Raw genomic sequence first — 18,125 nt, 5'->3', positions numbered from 1 at the left:
CTAACTCCACGGCCAGCTGGTCCCAGTCAATGCAAAGACAGCACCTGTGTGGTGCAGTTATAGGCCAGTCCCTGCCACTTGCCTCCTCCTCCTCCTTCTCCTCCTGCCTGGAGGCACTCCCCTTATGCACAACAAGGTGCCTCTCCTCTTGGCTGCCTGAGCAAGTTCAGCTCTACCCCCTATGACCCCAGAGCCAGAAGGGAAATTTCCATGGTGAGAAAATTCATCAACAGGCCCTGTACCTTCTTCTCTTCCTCCTTATTCAGAATCCCAGATGCTTCATGGGAAAGCATATTCAGAGGATAAAGCTTTCCCACAGCCTTCCTTACAGCCTCCATCCATCTGCACAGTGAACTTAATCCTATAAAAAAGCCTCCTCGGCATTTGAAAACCCTTATCCTGTGTAGTCAAAGGATCACAGACCTTGGGATTTCTTGCTGTCAAGAGTAAGAGTAAGATATTCCTTACCTCCCTCTAACCGCCTACTTTCACTGGCTCTCTGTGGAGAGCTTAATTTTTACTTGAAACTTAGATGCAATTCTCTCTCATATCATCAGTGATGACAAGACCAGTCAGGGGTCTTTGGGTGGATCCAGGGTAAATTGCAAAGACCAGTGCCTTTTGCCCAGGCAGTCTGAAAATATCACACGGATGCTGAAAATCCATATATTGGAGCAAGATAGAGGCTCTGTGTTTCTATATCTGGTTTATGGGGATCAAATCCAGAGCATAGATCCCCAACCCAAACCTCAGAACACATGGACACAGGGTATTTGGGTCATGGGTAACAATGAAGTCTTCTTTCAGATTATACATATAAAAAAGATTCCAGGCCAATTGTAAAATGTCAAAGAACCCTGAATTTCAGATTTTCAGTAGTTTGAATATTGTCACTAAGGATGCATCACTTTAACATTTTACTCATGCCAACTGTTATGCCAACAAGAAAAGCAGTTGTGCAAAAAATTTATTTATAATACAAGGAGTTTCTATCTGGGGGAACAACTCTAGAAATTTTCAACAAATTTGTAAAGAAATAACTGAAATATAACCAGGATAATGATAATTTTGGAGTAGGTATTCTTTTGAAACTTAAGACTTATAAATGAAACTATAGATAATAAATTGCCATCTACTCATTCAAAACAAGTTGAGAAAAATAAAATGAAATATACCTGAAGCTTACAGTAGAAAATATCTACTTTTTGGAAATCTGTGTTTGCCATTATTGAATTTTTGTTTTTCTAGAGGGAAAAAAAAAGCAAGAATAAAAAGAAAAAAAGAGCTTAAATGATGAACTCAGCTTGATTTCTATAAAAACATCCAAAATTCTAAAATGTATCATTAGCATATTTATCATTTCCTATTGCTATATAACAAATCTTCATAAAACATAGTGACTTAAAACAATGACAATGATATTTTGCCTCTTGTGGATTCTGTCAGGAATTCAAGAACAGCTTAGTTAGGTGGTTCTGGCTCTGAGTTTCTCATCAGGTTAAATTAAAAAGTTGGTTGGCTGTAATCATCTGAAAGCTTGCCTGGGGCTGGAGGACCCAGTTCTTAGGTTGCTCCCTCATGTGACTGGCAGGTTGGTATAATGAGCTGTTTCTTCTCCATGTGAACCTCAGCATGGGGTTGCCTTTACAACATGGCTATAGCTTCCCCCAGAGTAAGTGGTCCAAGAGATCAAAATGGAAACAGAAATCCCTTTCATGACCTAGCTGCAGAAATCACAAGCTGTAATTTCTACCATACTCTACTGGGTGCACAGGGCCAGCCCTGATTAATGTAGGTGGGGAGATACAAGGTGCTCATACAGGGATGAGAATCATTGAGGGCCATCTTGGAGGCTTGCTCTTATGGAATAATAAGGACTGAAATGTATGGGTGAGGTCACCATTATCTAAGATTATAAAACAATACATAATAATATATTTTTCAAGTACAATGGAATAATAATAGCCAACTTAATAGTGAATATTTTCTTTTTAAAAATATTTTATCTATCTCCTTATTTATTTGAGAGAGAGAGAGAGAGCATGAGCGGGAGAGTGGGGAGAAGTGGAGGGAAGAGACATGGAGGGGGAAAGAAACTCGAGGAGACTCCTCACTGAGCACAGAGCCTGACATGGGGTGCTACATCACAACCCTGACATCATGACCTGAGTGGAAACCAAGTGTCAGACGCTTAAACTACTGAACCACCCAGGTGCCCCAAATGGTTCATATTTTCCATGGACATCTTAGTAAATGTTGCTGTTGTTGTTATTGTTTTTATTAATAAGGAGATAACTAGAATCTAACACATCAGTTATAAAGGTATTCCTACAAAAAAAAAATCAAAATTGATTCTGGTAAAATGGTGGCATGGTCTGGGATGGCACTAACCACAAGAGGCAGGGCCACTCAGTTGGGAAGAAATTTTAACAAATTAATTAATTTGGCATAACTTCTTTATTCCCCAAATCACTTAGAAACTTTTATCATTTCTCACAAATCATAAATACAGTATTTCTTTTCCTTTTGAAAAAAAGAAAAATAATATCTCTCACTTGTCTTTGAAGCATATTTTTAAAAGTCTGGAACACTCAACATTTGGTAAAGACATGACAATTTAGATTGGCCACTTGTATCACTGCAGAATTGCTTAATAAACTCTCAATATTTCAACCAAAATTAATATCTGAGGATCTTGAAGCCATAGTAGCTTCATCTTTAGAAGAAATGAAATATTTAGAAGAAAAACGAAATACTCCAAGTAGGAAATTTGTAAGAATAAGGATTGCAGAAATATGGTCAGCAGATGAAGAGAAGAGTTCGAAATCATTATCTATTACATAGGTATGTAATTGTACATGTAATTATATAATCAGCAAATATTACTAATGTTTGGAGACTTAGTATGAAAATACATTTTAATTAAAATTTTTTTTCATTTTTTTGGTTGAAGTACAGTTGATGCACGTTACACTAGTTTTAGGTGTACAATGCTATGTTATGCTCCCAGCAAGTCCAGATCCCTTCTGTCACCATACAGTGCTGTTACAATACTATTGACTACATTCCCTATGCTGAGCCTTTTATCTCCATGACTTATCCATTCCATAACTGGAAGCCAGCACCTGCTACTGCCCTTCACCCATTCTGCACATCCATCCACCCCTGTCCCTCCCAGGCACTACATTGTAATTTTTAAGATAATTAAAAAATGAGAAAAAAAATTCATTTACAAAAAATGAAAAAGATCAGAATTATATTTAAGTGGAAAGAGTCACTGGATGAGGTAAAGCAAAAATCAAACATGTGCGTGAGTTTTACAAATTTATTGCAAATTCCAGAGAAATGTAGTCTGCTGGCATTCTGAAACCCTCTGTTGTTATCCATCTAAGTAATCTTGGTTGTTTGTGATATGGTCCTCAAAGCCAAGTTACTTCATTGTCAGCACTACAAGATTTTGAGTTGACTTAGCCAATCACGACAGTGAAGGCAGAGGGCTCATTTTCCATTGTAAGTTGCCTACAAATACACTTACACAGCTCAAGGGGGAATGGAAGCTAGAGGTTCCTACTGAGTGGAAACAGAAACTCATGACACAGATTCCTACGGAGTGGAAATTGTAACCAAATTCATGGAGCCTGAAGGACTCGCTGCTGGTATGTGAAACCTGACTGCCACAACAGAGTGAAGGTGATGGCTTATTAACTTCATTTCCCCATGAGAACTTTATACTTCCATTACTGTGAGTTAGAGTTAAAAATGGAAGATAGATCTCCAAAATTGTTCCTGTGATTGTAATTGTGTCTTTCTCAATTCTTTCTGTGAGGTTACATTTTAAAAAACTGAAAGGCCATTTTATGAAAATATTTCATACTACCCAAAAACAAATAACTAGATATTTCTGGCCAAGATGGATTAACAGGGAATGTTTTTTAGAAAGCAAAAAACTGAAAGTACAGATGCTGATTCTTCAATCAAACATAACCCAGGTGGTACTGTATTTTATAGGTGTCATTAGAGTCCATAATCAGTCAGTGCGATTATCCTAGAAAATCTGGGTGGACTGGATTCAATCAGTTTAAGACCTAAAGAGCAGAGCTGAGTTTTCTTGATGAAGAAGAAATTCTGCCTTTGAATAGTAGCTTAAGCTTGTGACTGAGAATTCTGGTCTGCCCTCCTTCTATAATTTTAGATTTTTCTGGCCCATTCCCACACTCATGTAAACCAGTTCCTTGCCATAAAACTCTTAATACATATTTCCTACTGACTCCCTGACTCTAGTTGAACCCTGACTGATATGCCCCTCAATTAAGGACAGAGATTTTCCAAGTAGTTAAAACAGCAAAACTCCACTATATGCTGCCAACAAGAAATCCACTTTAAAGATGAAGATAGGAGTGTGCCTGGGTGGCTCAGTCAGTTAAGCATCCAATTCTTGATCTCAGCTCAGGTCTTGATCTCAGAGTTGTGAGTTCGAACCCCATACTGGACTTCACAGTTAGGCATGCAGTCTATTTTTAAAAAATATAAATAAATGAATAAAAATAAAGATAAAGACACAGGGTATAAGTAGAAAAGAGAAAAGATATACACTGATTCAAAGAAAGTTGGAGTAGTTTTATTAATATCACACAAAGTAAATTCCAGAGCATACAATATTAAAAGGGATAAAGAGAAATATTTCACAATGATAAGGGAGTCAATTCATCAGGGAGACATAGCAATTTTAAATGTGTATGCATCTAACTGAACTTTGAAATACAAAAGCTGATTTGACAAAAGCACAATTATGGTTCAGTTTCAATCCTCCACTCAGTAAAAGAAAAAAATAGATAAAAATCAGTTTAAAGTTGAAATTAAAATATCTCTTATGACTTAGCCTCAAAAATAACACACTGTCACTTCTGTTATATTCTAGTGGGTACACAGATCCAATGTGCTGGATAGTATACAGCGTATAAATACCAGGAGACGAGAGTCATCTGTGGCCACATAGAGACTGGCTATTACAGAATAATAATAGGTAAAGTGTCCTGGGTAAGATTGTCATTATCTAAGATTATAAAGCATTACATAGTAATAAACTAGCTAATGCAATAAAAACACTAGCCAATCTAATAGATGATATGAGCATTTTGATCATAGCAATGTTGCTGTTGTTTTTTTCTCATTTTAACTAGAATCAATGCACATTGCTTATAAAGACATTTCTACAACAAATCAAAATTGATTTTGATAAAATAGGGGCATGGCTTGTGGTGGCACCACAATACAGGTAGGGCCGTATAACTGGGAAGGGATCTTAATTAACAAACTCACTTAAGTATATCACAATACATGTACAATCATGATACATGTATAATCCCTCTAAGTATACACTCTGTCATGCACCTCATTTGAGATTTTTTTGTTAAAAAAACAGAAATTAGCATCAGCCAGGAGCTGATGCCATTACTAGCTGGAGGAACAAAGGGTGAAAGTGGATTTACCAAAGCCCAGGGATGGTGTCATGGCCGGGTATGTCTGGTCTAAGCTGGATCCAAGGAGGATGTGTGACCCCTGTTAGTGGTAATGCCAAAGGCAGAGAAAGAAAAGAATAAATGCTTTGGCTTCTCTATTCCTTCACCCTCCAATCTCTCAATAATGCCTCCCCTTGGCCAAATCCATTTGGCAGCCTTTAATAAATGTATTTGTTTCCTACTGCTGCTGTAACAAAACAGCTCAAACTTTCAACACACCGTGACATAAGTTTATTTTACAGTTCTGAAGATGAGAAGTCCAGAATCAGTTTCACTGGGCTAAAGTCAAAGTGTTAGATAGATTGGTGCCTTCTGGAGTCTCTAGAGGAAAATCTGTTTCCCAGCTTTTTTCCCTCTCTAGAACTAATTCCCTGCATTTGTTGGTTCACAGTGCTTTCCTCCATCTTCAAAGTTGCAAGGGTAACATCTTCAAATTTCTTTCTCTCTGTTCCCACTCTTGGCTTCTGTTGTCACAACTCCTTCTCTCTGACTTTACTGATTACATGAACCCGCCTACATAATCCAAGGCAACTTTTTCAGTCTCAAGATCTCTAGTTTAATCACATCTGCAAAATCTCCTTTGCCATGTAAAGAAATATATCCACAGGTCTGGGGATTAGGACATGGACATCTTTGGAAGACCATTATTCTGTCTACCACAATAAGGGAGCCTGGGAGGTATCACCTGCAGGGCTCAAGCCTCCTGGGTACAGCCATAGAAGGGATTGCAAAAGAAATTAATCTCAAGGCAAAGAGAACCAAAAACAGACCCTCATTCAGAGAAGAAGTTCTCTAACTTTTCAGTGTTGAAATCTTACACAAAAGGCTTCATTTCTTTGTCTTTCTCTTCCTAAACACTATCAATTAATGAATTACTGTCTTCATCATGTCTCCTAGAAGAGACTCGGGAGACAATGCTACTCAACTGAAAACAATTCACTGACAGACAATGATAACACAAACAGCAAGTTTTTCCTCTGGTTTTGAACTTGTAGAAACTGAGTGGGTTTTTTAGAAATCATATTCAGATTTTCATCTTTTACTTACTCTTTCCTTTCCAAACTATATAGGTTTGCTTTTCTTGTGTTGGGTTTGTTAAAGAGGAAAAGGAGCAATCCCCCACATACTGTCATCTAGGACATTTAAAATCTTTCATCAAAGACATGTCATGACAACAAGAACACTGGGTCTTCTTAACAGAGGTGGATCCCAAATTATGACCTGTGCAGAGCTTCAGCATCTCTCTGTATATCATCTTCTTACCTCTGTATCCAAGTATCCATGGTCCAGCATTACACCTGCCCACTGTCCACCCACCATCTCCCACCACAGCACTGTCCTGATATGCAACTTCAGAGGCAGCCCCTGGAGGAAATGGGACCTTGGCAATTACCATGGTTCATTTGCTTAGGTCAGTTTTATTGTCTGTGTACAACTGAAAGACCATAACCTAAGATGGCCACTGGCTTCTTGCTTATTGATCACGCCAAGCATGTGACAGAGTCCAAATTGGTAAAAAAGGAATATCAGGTAATGGCTAGTCTAGAGTAAATTTGTGATTGGTTACTGCCACTTGCATTACTCATCGATATCAAGAGTGGCCAGGAAGGGCCAAAATCTTGACTGCCAATGAATTGTAGATGTTTAAGAAAAATACTAGAATACAAAAACTCCGTGAGGGGAGGATCTCTGATGGTCTTGTTTGCCATAGAATCCTCAGCACCTAGGACAATGCCTGGCTCAACTGAATGCTGTCTCATTACTCACTGAATGAATGTATTACTCAATTTAACTTAAAAAAATCATTTGCTATAACATTACTCCTTTTGGACTGAAAAGCTATAAACCATACTCATTACTATGACTCGTTTCTTCTTTCTCCAAATCACGTATATAGAAGAGTTCAAACATACAAAAAAGTTGAAAGAATAGTCAAATAAATATTCATACACTAGCTGTCTAGTTCGGTAATTGTTAACAGTTTTTTTGTATTCAATTTATTTTTTTTCAATATTTCATTTATTTATATTTGTAGACAGACATGTGTACCAGTTAAAGTTCAGAGACACAGAACCACCACATGTCTATACATCTTCATATCTGTATTTGTTTTTGTATATCTGTAAGGCCATTATCCTCGTGTCTGATGCTGGAGCTTGAAGTCCACAGGGCAGGAGTCAGAAGGGAAGACCAATGTAAAATGGAAGAGATCAAAGCTGGAACCCCACAAGGACGGACAGATGGCTACTCGTCAGCTGGCAGATTTGAGTCATTTTTGTTACCTCCAAACTTGATGGGACAGATGTCCTGCAAAAGCCAGCCCCTTCCTCATGAAGCTGAGCACACACACCTGGCCCAAGAGTCAAAGAAGCTGAAGGGAAATCCAAGGGAAGGTGGACTGGTTGCAGGCCCAGATGCTTATTCAGGCCAACAAGGGGAAAGGTGAATCAGCTGCTCAGGGAAGTGCAAGACCTACAGAATGACTAGAGTGTCCCTGTGCCCTCAGAATCTCCCACAAATGTCCTTGGTCACCCATGGAACCACAAACATACAGGAAAGGTGACCCCAGGAAACAGGTCAGCATAGACAAGTAAACGCATTACAAAGCCACCATCTCAAATCAAGCTTCAAAACTGCTACCATCCCACCCCTAAATTGTTCAACTTTCACCTGAAGTGTCCCTTCCAAAATGACATAACAGCCATCTGAGGAATTATAATGACATATGTTCAGCTCTCATGAGTTGTATGGATTAAGTGTTTGAAACAATCCCTAGGCACTGTTGCAGTTTTATTTTACTTTCATTTGATACAGTGTCTTCTGTTCTGGGAAGATTTTGTTAAACCCACCTGGCCTGGTCTAGCATTGATGTTTTACTTTGCTCCACCAAACAATAGAATAAGATCATCAGAATCATTTTGACAAATACTAAACTTTTATTTTCGTCAGGAAAAACAAGTTAGCATAAAATTTCTGATGGGAGCCTGCCTCCCAACTAACAGCTTGAGTTTTAAAATGAATCCTTTGACAAATGGCTTTTCTCCCATTCACAAGCTGCTATGATAAAATCTCCATCCTGGAAAAAGAAAACCATTCCAAATGTTTCTTCTCAAAGATCTGTATTGTAGCTCTCATGAAGTATCACTGTCTCTTGTTTTGTTTTTGAAGGGATTCAGAAGTCTCCCCAAAATTTGCCACTTTGGCATGTGGACTATTTTAAATTGAAGATAGTCAAGACCCAGGAGACACAAGAAAAACTTTCATCTCTCCATTAAACTAGCTAAAAGAATTTGGGTGGGGGTCAAGCGCCAGAAAGAGAGCTATTACTAAGAGATCACTTTCTTATCTTCATGACCTATCCACATGGCAGGACAAACATCTGATACCAAACAACTGATCTTCTCAACTTCCTGTGAATTGCCCTCCTCCTCTTTGAAGCCCCAGGTCCCATCCCTTTTCTTAGCTCAAGATGACATATAAGCCTCAATTGTCCAGCTTGTCCTCAGGTCTCATATTTTTGGGGGGCCCCCTACATACATAATGAAATAAACTTAATCTAGTAAAGGTTTTCTCCTCTTAATATGTCTTATGTTAATTTGATTATTATACCAGTCAAAAAACCTAGAAGGGTAGAAGGAAAAAATCCTCCCCCACCACCAACATTTTCTTTTCTTGGCTCTCCTTGGGTAGGCATCGCTAAACCTGTTAAAAAATTTATGTATTGTCTCTCATTAGAATCAGACTATTCCTTCAGCTTCTGAAACTTGAGTTGAATTAGGAACAGCAGATGAAGAATTTGTAACCAAGCAAAACTCCATAGCAACAAGTAATTAAAGTTGATTATAATTGTAAGACATTTACTCAGGATTTTTTTTTTTTTTAATTCTTAAGAGAAATTCAATATGAAAGAACATCTCAGAATTTCAAGGCCCATAAGTTGGCAACAAGTAAAAACCATTCATGTTAGGTTCAGTCATTCAAAAAATGGATGCATATTTTAGGTTTGATAAAAAGCTTTACTTTGAGAATTCCAACAAAGTCTGATCCCCAGCGAAGACTGGGATGAATTCCGTATGTATGTTTCTCATCTGTGTGCAACCTTGAGTGGATTCTTCTCTAGTGAGAGCTGTATCCCTGGTAGTTTGGTTTCCAAACTAGTCCACAAAATCTTGTTTTACCCACATACACCCAAATTACAGCTCTAATCATACTATTTCAACTACTTCTAGCTGCATTGTTTCATGCAAAATGAATCTTGAATTCCAAGTTGCAATCCCAAGAACACATCTTCCCTGAATCCAAGAGCCAAAACAAGCAACTGCAATGGGTTTTAATTTTACTTAGTAAAATATAACTCTAGGTTAGCACTTCCCAAAACATCCCTTGGAAAGTTCCCCAAAACAGAAAGGGAGGGAAAGTCCAATCAAATAAGCTCAGGAAATTGTAGGGGAGGAAAAGTAACTTCCCCCTTATCCTTCTGAGTTCTTAGTTGAAACCTCTAAATAAAAGACAGATGAACAAGAGAAAAACAAGCTGAAGTTGATTAACATATATACCTCACTATATACGTAGGAGATACCCAAAGGAAGCGAGCAACTCCCCAGGTGGCCGATACCATCTTCAGCTTAGATATCATCTTTAGCTAAAGACTAAAGGAAGAAAGATATGTGTCGGTGTAGGAGAAGCCAGTCCCAGAGAGGTTGCTAGGAAAGCCATGGTAAATAAGGGCAAGGATGTTATGCAGGTTTGAGCGGTGACTTCTCCACTGATAGAAGTTTCTCATGGTTTAGAGAATTTCCTAGTTCATCCTTCTCTTTCTGGTACAGAGAAAGAGACACCCATACAAATGGAAATTTTTCTTTATACATGTTAATTTCCCTTTAAAAAAGGTAATTTCAACTCCATTTTCAGAACTTTTCCTGTGTCTGCTGTGTCTCAAAATAATCAGCTCACATTAATCCTTCTGCCAAAGAAACATATTTTGGAGTAGTGCATTCTGCTATCCTTCAAAGTGCTGCACCTCCTCTCTGTGTCTCTGAAGACTTCAGTTCATATTAGGATATGTTAAAGAATGACTACAGGAGACAATTTTGGTGACACAAACAAATTTTATTTAACACTCTGCAGTGTGAGCAGTCTCCATGAGAACGGCAAAATGGGGCAGAAGGCGGGATCTTTTATAGGGTAAAGAACAAGGAGCCTGGACCTCCTCTCTTGTCCCGTCAGCTGGAACCAGATGCCACCATCAGTTTATGACTGACCCCGTCCCAGTTGAGCCTTCAGATGAGCACCCAGCCCTAGCCGACACCTTGAGTGCAGCCTGTGATGGACAGGGAAGCAGAAGGCCCACCTAAGCCACCCTCAGGTTCCTGACCCATAGGAGCTCTGAGATAATAAGATGTGTTGTTTCAACCTGCAAAGTGGAGATAATTTAAACAGATAAGTAATACAATAGCATTTGGAAAACTTCAACTTCCCAAACTTCCTGTATACATTTATACTGTATTCGTTCTCTAAGGCTGCCATAAAAATTTTCCAGAAACCGGGTGGCTTAAACAAGAGAAATTTATTTGCTCACAGCTCTGGAGGCTGGAAGTCTGAAATTAATGTGTGTGCAAAGACATGCACTCTTTGAACCCTGAAAGGGGATCCTTTCTTACCTTTTCCCACCTTCTGGTGGTAGCTGCAGTCCTTACTATTCCTCGGCTTCCAGCTGCAGTACTCCATTCTCTGTCTCCACCTGCATGTGCCCTTCTCCGTTTGTCTGTCTGCACATGGCCGTCTTCTTATAAGGACAGCAGTTGTACTGCATTTGGGGCCCACCCTACTTCAGTATGGCCTCATCTCAATCACATCTACAATAAAGCTATTTCCAAATAAGTTGGAGGCATTGGGATTCAGACCACACATATCTTTTTTTTTTTTCTTTTTGATGGTTGGGGGGGGGCAAAAAAATTCAACCCATAATATATAAAAGGATACTTTTAACTACGTGATGTCATTTTCTGAATTAAACACGCTTAATCTGACCACTGTCTTTTTACAGAGAGTAGAAGTTTGTTATTCCTGGTCCATGTGTGACTGATTAAATGCAAAACAAAAAGTGAGAATTGTCAGGGGCATCAATCACTTATAAAACCCAGTGATTCACAATGTCAAATAAATGCCCCGGCCAGATGACCTTTATAATATTTCCAGTTGACACAATTACTGCTCAGTGGAGGAAGGTGGCGGGGCATGAAAAGGATAGCATTTTGTTTCTACCACTGATGTGAGTAATAGGACAGCTGGGAATTTTATGGATCTGGAAGATGAGAGTAGTTTAAGGAGAAATACAATGTTTGATACAGTTTCCAAACGAGGATTTTTATAATGGTGACAAGATACCCTTAGATAATGCTCCACAATCTCCTTTTATTGTTCGTCCCTGGCAATAGGCCTTTCACAGAGCGGGCACCCAACATGTTTGCATGAACTAATGGATCAGCATAACAAGCAGCTTGGGCAGAAGATGTGTCCGGAGACTGTTGTCCTCATTCTCCTATTCCAGGGGAAGCCTGGGTATCAGACAATGACCTGCACATGGTCATTTCCAGGTCTTAAAACCACATTGTCTGATTCAGGGTCTTATATGTCTGTCCTTAAATACAATGTCTAGAACAACAACAAAAGGTGTGTTATTGGGAGGTAGAATCAGGAGTAGGGTACATAAGCCACGAAGAGGAGAGAAAGAAAGGAAAGAGGGTCCACGCTTCTCTGAAAAAAGTCCAGGCATGTGGGTGGGGGGCTGTCTGTAGCCCCTCTTCTCCTCCTCCTGTTCCCTATAAGGCAAAGTCTAGAATGGGTATGTATGCAAGATGTTCTCAGGAACCTATAATCCTTTCTGAGCATTACAACAGCTACAGTCAGAAACATTCTAATCAAGAGGCAAGAACTTATTGGAGAAGATGAATCTTAATTAGCTTGCCCATCAATATCAAAACTCTAAAGTGTTATTCATTAGGCAGGTACCTTGGTGCACGAGCAAGGATTAAGAAGAATCCCAGTAAATTGGGTCATCAAGATATGGTGTCCCACACAAACACTGCTCCATTGACTTTATCTATTTTCTCTGATCATCAAAGACCCTCACCAGAAGAACCCATTGCTCCACCAAAGCATAACATTTGAAAAAGTATGTGCAAGATCTGCTCAAGGTTATAAAGCCTGCAGTCTGCTCATCAGGAGACCGGCACCTGGTGCTGGGTGGGCTTTGTGTAAGTAGTTGACGATCTTGGGCAGGCCCTGAAGCCATAACCTAATGGGTTCTGGTTTCCTGTATAAAATTAAATGAACCAAATGTGACAATCTGTCACACAAACCCCTCCAATAATCACCCACCCAAAATGACCCAACAATAAAGAATGAATCAGCTCTGGAAGTACAGGGATAAGACAGGTTTGGGGCTTCATTGAATTTGCTGGCTCTGGTCCCATGCCTCAGATTCTCTCAGCTCTGCCTCTTGCCCTGCATCAACTTCATCTTTGTAGAAAAAAGATAGACCCAAAATGCAAGAAGCCATACCCGGTAGCCTCTAGCACACTCTTCATTGCTCATCTCTGGCTGGCATGCATTCACATGCCCATTTCTGGAGCAGTCACTGGGTGGAGCTGGCAGTCAGCTTCCAGGAGGACAGAAGACCTCTGCACTTCTGCCACAGGTGTGCTCTGAAGCTCACCCAACTCCAAAGACCCAGCACACTTTATGAAATGACATAAACAAATCAAAACTTAGAAAAATAAAGGAAACAAGATAGCAACATAACTTTAAGGAAAAATAATGTAACTAAGTCAATCCTGAATCTCCTAGTGATCCTGCACACACCCTGAGGGCCCATATCTATTAGCTCCCCGCTAAATTCAAAGGGGGGTTACATGCACATGTCATCTTTCTCTATGATAGCTTTACTACTACAGGCCTTTCCCCATGATGCATGGGGTGGTTAGCTCTTCCTAAAGGAGAGGCATTGGCGTAAGTTGCTAAGAGGAAGGTTGCACACTTTCTAGTGTGTGTGGCTATGCATGCCTATGCATGCTTACCTGAGTGTGTGGCCCGCATGTGTGGATGAGCAAATGTGTTGTGTTTCTTTCTTTGAACCAAGCGGGAGGATTGTCCAATAGTTATTGGCCAAATGGATAAGGCATCTCATATTTAATTAAGCTAATCGGCTTCTTTCTGGACTAAATCTTAAAAGTCATTTTCAGATTCCAGGTCAGAATTATGTAGACATATTGTGCAAGTTTATGACAGGACACAGTCTTTTATAAAGTTACAAATGAGACAAAATAGTTAGTTTGGTAATAATTCCATGATTTATTTTATTGCCTTTTATTACAATCTTTTGTGTCAAGATGGTAGTTCATATAATAATAAAATGTTTCATTCAGCTGAAACACCGAGGTAGGCTCCTAGAGCAGTTGCTTCTGTTTAATACAATCATGATCTTTGTGATAGTTATTTTGGCAAGAACTGGACTCGAGGTATCACCATTTAGCGCATAGGATGGCTTGGTATGACTCTGATACATATGCTCCAGTACTGAGCAATGAACATGCCAATGCCCTTCAAATGGGCCATTCAAACATCAGCGGGAGAATAGAATCTTAGAATCTTCAGATTTATTTATCCCACTGTTCTTATTGCCCAGATATGCCACTGAGGTGAAGTGAAACTTGCAAACATTCCCAAGGTAAAAATAATCTGATGTTAGCAAAGTACAAATTGAATTGCAGATCTTTTGACTCTAGTTTCAGTGTTCAGTGATTTTTCTGTGCTGTCTTCTTCAGAACAATGATACCCGCAGACCTCTTGGGCTAACATTACATGCAGCAGCCAGTACATTCGTGTTATTCAAACCTGGGGGCTAAGGAGCACCCCCATGCAACTGTTACTCTGGCTACTTAAGGATGACTGGCTAGAGCTAAGGATTTGCCTTCACTTATTTTTATTTTTAAAAGATTTTATTTATTTATTTGAGAGAGAGAGAAAGCATGAGTTGGAGAGCAAGGGCAGAGAGAGTGAGAGCAGACTCCCCGTTGAGCAGGGAGCCCGATGCCAGCCTCCATCCCAGCACCCCATGATCACGACCTGAGCAGAAGGTCAGAGCCTTCTGACAGAGCCACCGAGGTCCCCCAAGGGTTTGCTTTTAGAATGGAGACCTATAAAAGAAGAAGCACAAAGAAGCACGTTTTAAATATGTGTCTGCCACTAAGATGGAGAGACATGAGCTGATGTTGACTGAAACAGAGGGAAACCCAGGCAGCTAAGTGCTGGGTTACCTGGTCCTCAGGGAGTTATTGTTCACGCTCACAAGGACAGTATTTGTAACCATTGTCATACAGATAGGTCACAGGTTTATTACACATCTTATACTAACTAGTGTAAAATTATATTTACAGGCTTTGAGCAGTTGGCTTCTTGCAAAAGAGGCACGTGTGAGCAGAGCGTGCATTCTTTGACCAAGCAGTTCCACTTCTGAGGGATCTTCCTGAAGATGTCATCAGGTTCTCAAAATGCATGATCAAGTGCATTTAAGTCCTTGCTATTTTAGTTAGTTCAATTTTAAAATATTTAATAATTTGCAATAGAAGATTGACAGGCTTCCTCAAACTATAGAATAGTGTGCTGTCCTTAAAGATAATTACCACCATGTGTAGTAGCATGGGAAAGTGCTTACGATATAATTCGTGTGTCAGGTTTCCAGGGCTGTCATAACAAATTACCACAAACGGGTGGCTTAAAACAACAGAGATTTACTGACTCACACTCATGGAGGCTGGAAGCCTGAAACCAAGGTATCAGCCAAGGTGTCAGTGGGGCCATGTTCCTGACCAAGTTCCCAGGTGAGAATCCTACCTTGCCTCTTGCAGCCGCTGGTGGTTCCAGACATTTGTGGTCTTGGAGCTGTATGACTCCCATCTTTGCCTCTCTCCTCACGTGGCTTTCTCCCCTGTGTGTCTCTGTGTCCTCCCCTCCTTGAAAGGACACCTGTCATTGGATTTAGGACCTACCCTGAAACCAAGATGCTCTCATCTTGAGATCCTTAAATGAATTCTAATGGCAAAGACCCTTTTTCCCAAATCAGGTCATGTTCATGGGCTCTGGGAAGACATACCTTTTGGGGGAGAAGAAAGGCACAATTCAATCTTTTATAATTAGTTAGTATAAACTTTATGCGGTCCTATCTCAACAATGTACATATACACGTGGGTAACACCATTTTTAGGACAAGATTGGAGAGCCAACACAAATATGAAAAGACCCCGCCACTGCCCCCCTATGCAGAGTTAAGAGAACGAAGGAGTCCCGGAAGTCAGAAGTCCCCAGAAGGTGTTGATAGGTTTGGTTCCTTCTGGAGGCTCTGAGGGAGGATCAGGTCCAGGCATATCTCCTAGCTCCTGGTTGTTCTGGCAATCCTTGGCTTTTCTTGGCTTGTAGGCAAAAACTCCAGTGTCCACTCCATTGTCATATGGCCTTTCTTCCTGTCTCCATGTCTCTGTTTCCTCTTATAAGGACACAGTCACTGCTTAGGGTCCATTCGAATCCAGGATGACCTCATCTTAACTAATTACATCTATAAAGACCCTATTTCTAAATAAAGTCACTTTCTGAGGTTCTGGATAGATATGAATTTTGGAGGAATATTACTGAACCCAAGTCAGCTGGCATGGGTTATCCTGAGTCAGTCCAGCGTGGGGGCCATGAGTGGGCAAGTAGACCTGGAGAAGGAGGCTAAGGTGTGGTACAAGATGCCCTGGGGATGACCAACGAGTCACAGGAACCATCTCAAGGGGAGCTCTGTCAGCTCCAGGCCCAGGCCAAATGAACCCAGGAAAAAAAGAGCACAGGATATCATTTCTAAAGAGTCTTAAGTGGAAGAACCAGACTTACCACAAGCTAGTCCCTAGGGCAAAGAATGCAACTCCCCAAAACTGTCCGGTACCCCCGTGCTACTGCTTGCAGGGCGAGTGTGAGAACAGAAGACCACACATATTAAATGCAATGCATTTTCTTGAAAATGTGAGTTTTGCTACCACAAAAACTCACTTTAAGAGTTGGGATGGGATGTCCCTCCCCCAACGTGTGCCTCAAAGTGGGAAACAATAGGAGACCACCCTCTGAGCCACCAGGTGTCACACTAGCTGATCCATTGAGCTGGTCATTGAGGGGGCATCGCGGGGGAACATGTGACAAAGCAAAAAAGAAAAGAAAGCAAGGAAGGGTGGAATGAACAGGAAGCCTTCCACAGTGACTGCAACCACGTGGAGCTCTCTTGGATGAAGCACCAACAGCCCCTGTGCTTCTGCCCGCAGAACGAAAAGCACTTCCCAATTTCATTGTGACTTAGTTCCTGGGCCTCGCCCTCCTCACCACAGGACCGCAGAGCCTGGCTTAGCAAATCCTGCCACCTAGTGCCCTCCAGCTCCCTCCAAACCCTGAAGCAGCTGGGAGTCTAAAGAAACAGCTCCTTTTTTCTTACCCTCCCCCACTGTACTCACAAAGCCATTACCTCCACCACATCTTAGTTCAGGGAAAAATAAGGCTCAAATGTCTTATTGGCTCACCAATTTTGTTTTTTCTTCTGAGGTAGGTTTTGTTTGCTTTTAGGAATGCCAGTTTTCTGTTGAGTGGAAGCCAAGGGAGTGTCTATTTGGATATCCAAAGAAAGAATGCCAAGGTCATGGGCACAGGAAAACTGGGAATGAACCCAGGTCCTCATCTAATTGCATAAATTGGGAACTCCAGGCCTTCACTCTAAAAAGAATTAAATAGACGCAACAGTGTGAGTGTTTAACAGAGAGCTTTAGGGTAAATCAATTCTCCACGCCCACCTGTATGGAGTCCCCACAGCTGATGCAGAGAGCCATGCTCCCTGACTTGGTGTATAGAATGCTTAATGCACATTTATCCGAGGGGTAGGTGAGTCTGCAGCGTGGGCTCACAATGGTTTTGTAAGAAGTCGCACTGGAAACATCTGATGGCCAAAGTGGTCTATCAGGCCAACAGTCTGGCTATCATTCTCTTTGCTTCCTATCTACTGAGAGAACTTCAAACCCACTGGTTAACTTTCTAAAGGTTTATTTATTTATTTAATACTTTAAATTTTTTTAGGGAAGGGAGAACACAATTCAGAGAGCTGAGATGTAAGCTCTGGGTTTGCCTCCTACTAGCAATAGGGTGAGTTTTCTCTAAGCCATGCCTTCCTCATTGGTCAAATTACAGTTATAGTGGCAGGCACCCAATAGGGTTATTTTAAGAATTACATGATGGAATCCATGTGGAGTGCCTGCCTGGTCTGTGGTGTCCAATAAATGATAGCTATTTGGCTGTTTGATTCGGTGATTGTGGTCAGGTGAGGAATGGCCTCCTAAACATGTCCATATCCTAACCCCCAGAGTTTGTGAGTGTGTTATCTTACAAGGTAACAGGGATCTTGCAGATGTGTTTAAGTTAAAGAACTTGAGATGAAGATATCCTGAAATATCTGGGTGGACCCAGTGAATCACAAGGTTCCTTGTAAGACAAATGTGGCATGGTCACAGAAAAGGCCATGAGTGATGGAAAGGA

The sequence above is a fragment of the Enhydra lutris genome, unplaced genomic scaffold (genome assembly GCF_002288905.1).
Source record: "Enhydra lutris kenyoni isolate GAN:26980312 unplaced genomic scaffold, ASM228890v2 scaffoldscaffold1, whole genome shotgun sequence".
NCBI lineage: Eukaryota > Metazoa > Chordata > Mammalia > Carnivora > Mustelidae > Enhydra > Enhydra lutris.
The sequence above is the reverse complement of the archived record's forward strand: the minus strand, read 5'-3'. Positions refer to the sequence as shown.